The following is a 5,653-nucleotide window of genomic DNA, read 5'->3' as shown; positions in this document are numbered from 1 at the left end:
GCGTGGAGCGGGGCGGCGGGGCGTGGAGCGGGGCGGCGCGGCGCGGCGCGGCCTGTCTGGCCCGCGGGGCGCTGCTGGGGCGACCGAGGCAGCCAGGCCGCAGCGGTGGGGCCCAGCCCCAGTGGCCCCCGGCCCGGCTTTAAGGGGGAGAAGGGATTTCTCACATGCTGTAGTGACGGTTTTTGGGGGGTGCCGTCTCCCCCTCCCCGGCACGGAAAGCTGTAAAACGCTGCAAGTCCTGGAAGAGGATGTTTTTCTGAGCCCCGGGGGCTGTTAGAGCTGCTCCCCGGCGGCAGCGGCCCACCTCGGCGCTGGGAGTGTAGCACTGGGGAGCAGAATCAAGATGGAAACAGGCACATTTCTGAGCATGGCGTTGCTACCCCAGAGCTGCAGAGCTGATCCTAACCCTGCTTGTTTCAAATTTTTCACGTGCTTCCCACAGTTTCGAAACAGCCAGGGTGCAGTGCCAGGGCCGTGGGCTCCCCGGGCGCCCTGGGTTCAGCGGCCCTCCCGAGCTCTGCAGGCCTTTCACACTCCCCCGGGGACCATGTTTATTACCACAGCTGCGCTCAAGCTGCTTACAGCAGCGGTAGGTCAGTATGCCTCCCCCGGGGGTGCTGGGCCTTGCGGAAGGTGTCACCAACTCTGAAGCGTTCGCTTTGGGTGTTGTCTAGGTTGCCTTATAAAATTACTGCAGGATTACACATGTTCAGAGCCTCAATGTGGCATTTCATTAGCTCTCATCTCGTGGCAACGTCACTCTTGCCCTTTTACCTCTTGCCATCCACAAGGCCTCAAATTCATACTCTCATTACTTAATTCTTCACAACTAAGTTCCAGCTTAGGTTTCCATCCTGGAAAACTATTTCACATGCATAGGCCTTTTTATATTTAAGCACCTGTGACTGGACTTTTCTACCGACATGGCATAAAATTAAGTCATATTCTTGCATCAAAGTAGAGGCCGTTACAGATTCCAAGCAGTTCCAAATACATTACTCTGAAATATTCTAATCTGAATATTTTATTTACCTGTTTTACTCATTTTGAATATCTAAGAAGAAAACACCATTTAAGAAACAATACTGCAATAATTATAAAGCTATATACATTCTTGAATAATTTGTTTGTCTACCACTGACTAGAACTATCCTCAGCCAGATTCAGTACGTGACACTGCCACCCCCTTTTTTGGGCAATCAGCCAATCTCATCTCTTTTCCATATTTTCTTTTCTGGTAAAGAATATAGGCAGAGCATAATGTCCTTAAGAACAGTAGATCGATAGCATCTGTGCACTTGAAAAAGATAAAGCAATGTGGAAATTCAGCTCTGGAAATGATCAAAGTTTTAACTGTTCTGCTCTGTGTTTGACTATCAACTCTATTCATGGTACAAATTGTAGGCAGCATTTGTGTGTAAAAGTCTTCAGAGGTCCAGGTATGAAAATACCAAGATGATTTATTATCAGAGGTAAACATGCTGACAAGCAAAAATAAATAAGCTTTCTATTTTCCCCTTAGAGAATAATGGAGAAAGTCCTTTCCAGAGAATAAGTGTTTTCTGACAGAGCAGTACAGACTGTTTAGTTTATTGTTTAGATTTCCATTTTTATCATCTATTCAACTAATTCTACAATCCTTTCACAACTCAAAATTGAATACTGTGTTTCAGAAGTTGCTTCTAAGTTTAGCTGAGTTTGACTGTTACTTGTTTATCTTTGGCATCTACATAATCTGTTATCAGGACTACAGTTTATTGCCTTTTCTATCTAAGCAGTCAGAAACAGTTATGACAGATCATAAAATGTTAAAACCTAATAAAAAAGCTACTGAATACAATGCATAAGCAGGATATAATAAAGAATTGCTGATTTTTGTAGCAAGTTTGACCTGTATGTTTAATTACATGTTCAGCCTGAAGGAATTCAAGAATCCAGTGACTGTAATGTTTATAATTGGAAATGGTTTGTTATCTCTTTTGATTCAAGTAGATAGCAAAGAATCAAATCTCAGATTTCTTCTTACTTGAACAACTGGCAACAGATATATTTATTAACAAACAAAACTAACAAAGAATGAACAAAACTATCCTTTTCACCAGAAGGGGAATCAAAGGGCAGGCAACAGGGTTCTTTGCACTTACAAAACCAACTCTTTGTGCCTCTCAGGTTTCCTCCTACTGCTTGTGGAGGCTCCCACGCTGGCTCTGAACTCGTGATTTCTCTTTTTTTAGGGTGTGGTTCGGTGTCAGCTGCGCTCAGTGTCCTAGGGCAGCCGGATCAGGAGGACGGGAGCGAGTTCCCTCCTCTGCTGAAGAAGAGTAGAATTATGGTTCACAGTTCACGGATAATAGGCAAAATTCAGCAGGATTTGTGGACCACATCTGCCTCTGCAAAGAAAATTATCCAGGGGTGGGCTTTATCTCAGGGACTCCTGCTGACTTCAGAAACATCATTTGTGCATTTTTTTTGTTTAACTCGGTTAGAGAACTGATCTAGGTTTACAGCACAGCCCACAAGCAGTGAATTGGCACAACTGCTGAGGCAGTCACTTCCTGCCCTTCTTTGCACGCTGGAACAAACACCCTTGGGCACAGGGGAACTCTTAAAGCAGCTTTGCCACTAGAAGATAGGTGAAACCTCCTGCTGGCTTTCCCAGAGAATAATAAGCCTTATTCAAAACACTACAAACCATAAAGTTTCCTGAACAGACGCAATGCTAAGCTTCAGCAAGGTTTAATTAACCCAATTTACACCAGTTGTTTCCTCAAGATTTCTAACACATGTCTTCAGTTTGTTCCTGTTACTAGATATTGCAGTGAGTTAGGAAATATATACTTAATTCCTCTAATACAGAGCAGTCAGGGAGTTTTCTTATTTGAATAGGCTTTGACTTTACCCACTAGTAATTCTTGGTGCTTCATCTAGAAAACAAAAATTTAGTTATCTTATTTTGCACTTATTTTATGTATGCATTTCGAAAAGTTTAAGTTTTGCCCCTTTGCATGTGTGTTATTACTCAGTTCTTCATTTCCCTTTTAAATCCTCGCTACTATAATTGATTGTTTCTCCTGCTTTCTAAATAATTATCTTGAATAAAGAACAAATTCAAATAGCTAGGCTACTGTTTAATTTCTGCAACTTGCTGTTTCCACATACTAAACAAAGCACAGAAGAGATGCCAGTGCATTGTACTGATAAAAGCCTCAGTTTACTGGAGGCCATGGCTTAAGCGTTGTAGCTATCATGGGAGAGAACATCACACTCATTTCTGGATTTATATTACTTGTAACACGATCTGGGACACTTTCCAAAACCAAGTATTTAAGGGTTTGTTTTAGGGTTTATTTCTTTTCTGTAAGTGGTACCATTAACCTTTAGTGTAGGATAAAGATAAGCAGGCCTGGAACCAAAAAACCTTGGGAGTCATCCTTCTCCCCAGCTAGGTCTGAAAATCAAATTGCTCAGGTACAGCTGGAGTTCCAGTCATTTTCTTTATAACTTTAGATACCTAGAGCAGTAAATCAATGGACTGCTTCTGCAGCTATTGTCTAACTGTGTGACTGTAGTTCCATGCTCCAAAACCAAAAAAATCCCCCCAAATCATCATACTGAATAACTTGTTACACTGTTCCATACATTCCAAAAATATTCTACCTAACATTTCTGCTATACAGCTGTGCACTAAATGCATCTGCTTAGCTGTTCAATTTATATTTTAGGTTTGTTTTTGTTTTGTTTTTTTGCAGTGATCCATTATGGCCTTATTTCACACAATGTTAGTGAGGCCTGCTAAAAGCTGCTTTTTCATACCAGAGTCACAGAAGAACTAGGATTGGAAGGAACCTCTGGAAATCATCTGGTTTGACCCCCCTCCTCAAGCAGGGTCAGCTGGAGCAGGTTGCCCAGGAGACCTCAAGAGCTTGATTTTATGAGAACTGACAGTTCTGAAATTGTGATTTATTCTTTCTCACTTTAAATATCAGGAAGTAATTTTGTGTCTGGTAATAAAAGAACCTGAATCATACATGGCATCATTTTGGGGGCAAGAGATCTCAGGACCTGATACTGCATCGCTTTTCAAATGAGTTACTTTCACTTCTAAGGGGAGAATCATCTCAGGTCTTAGAAGACCTAAATAGAAAGCCTGCACCAAAATAACATCATTTCCACAAAATCTTTCTGCTTTGATGAAAGAGCATATTCACTAAAATACCTGGACCCCAAAGTGTCCAAATCAGATCCTGATAACAAAACAGTTAATATCACCAGTGCTACGTATAGATTTTACTACAGTCAAGTCTAGCATGACTTCTATTAGTATTTTCAGTGATTCTTGCCAGGTTTATTGATTTTGTTTTTTTGGGAGGTGGCAGAGAAAATGTTGAGCAAGCCATGCTCTGTGGGTTAAGAACACGGTGATATGTGGATAAGCATTCTGACAGTACATGGCAATGCTTCCTTTGTCAAACAATCCCAAGTTTATGCACATCAAATTCTAGACAACAACACTGAATCTTTAAGTTTTGTACACACTCGTTTGTCCAGCAGTGACGTAGAAGTTTATAAGCCGAAACTTTTTAAACTCCCCCCCCCCAAAAAAAACCCCCCAAATCTAGTAGTATTACAATCAAGGAACCAATGTTCATTCTACAAATACAACTTTTCAAAATGTCTGAACTATATTGGCAGACTTCTTGTGACTCTATCAAGTAAAAATACATCAGAACCAAATGATTTATTAACACATTGACTTCCTGGTTACATTTAACGTATAGCATAGTTATGTTCATGTTTTTCTAGTTTCCAGTATTACTCTGAGTCATGAGCATTCATTTTGAAATGCATTACATTTTTGTTTTATGAGAAACAACAGATTCTTATAGGTGCTCGAAGTAGTTACTTGGATTATTTCTAATCTAGAATTAGGATTTCTAGTATCCTAATTATTACTTCCCACTTTGCCCAATATGCGGCTGTTTCTACTGATGAAGGTAAAGAGATTTCTAAAAGGCAGAAATGAAACCAACGTCACATGGAAAAAGAAATTTGCCAAAGCCCAACATGGCTATGAAGAAACGGAGTTCTGCTCTAAAATTCTAAACTTGATACCTGATCCACTGCCATTTTTACAATATTTCGGCCTGTCAGGTTGAGAAAGTGTCAGTAAACAAACTAATCTGTTAGGGTATGGTTTCTAGATGAATGCAATCAAGGATGGATCATGTGATAGGAATTTGTGCCTAAGAATCAGATTTTCACTTAGGAGAAATCATTCTGGAAGACAGACAGTTCTTCAAAGCTCTGAGTCAGAAAGTGTGGTTCACTGGACAGTGGTTGGTCCCTACCGCGGAATAAATCTCAGCTGAGGGAGCTCTAGACAGAAAAATTCTAGTTAAGAAATAATAATGAGATCTTGTTTTGCAAGGTAGGATCTGAGTGAACTATCAGAACCATAGCTAACCAACAGGAAATCTTGAGGGCCTAGAGAGAGCTTAAATCTATGCACTTCCTTCATTTCTTTTCTGGATGTTGGGACTGAACAAAGGAGGTCTCAGGCAATAAGAAAATCTGGTCTAGTGCTCCCTTATAAATGTAAATGTTTGTATCTTGTTTGCTAGGGGGCATCTGAAAGCTTTGGAAAGGTTTTTCT

The sequence above is a fragment of the Dromaius novaehollandiae genome, chromosome 4 (genome assembly GCF_036370855.1).
Source record: "Dromaius novaehollandiae isolate bDroNov1 chromosome 4, bDroNov1.hap1, whole genome shotgun sequence".
Lineage (NCBI taxonomy): Eukaryota > Metazoa > Chordata > Aves > Casuariiformes > Dromaiidae > Dromaius > Dromaius novaehollandiae.
The sequence above is the reverse complement of the archived record's forward strand: the minus strand, read 5'-3'. Positions refer to the sequence as shown.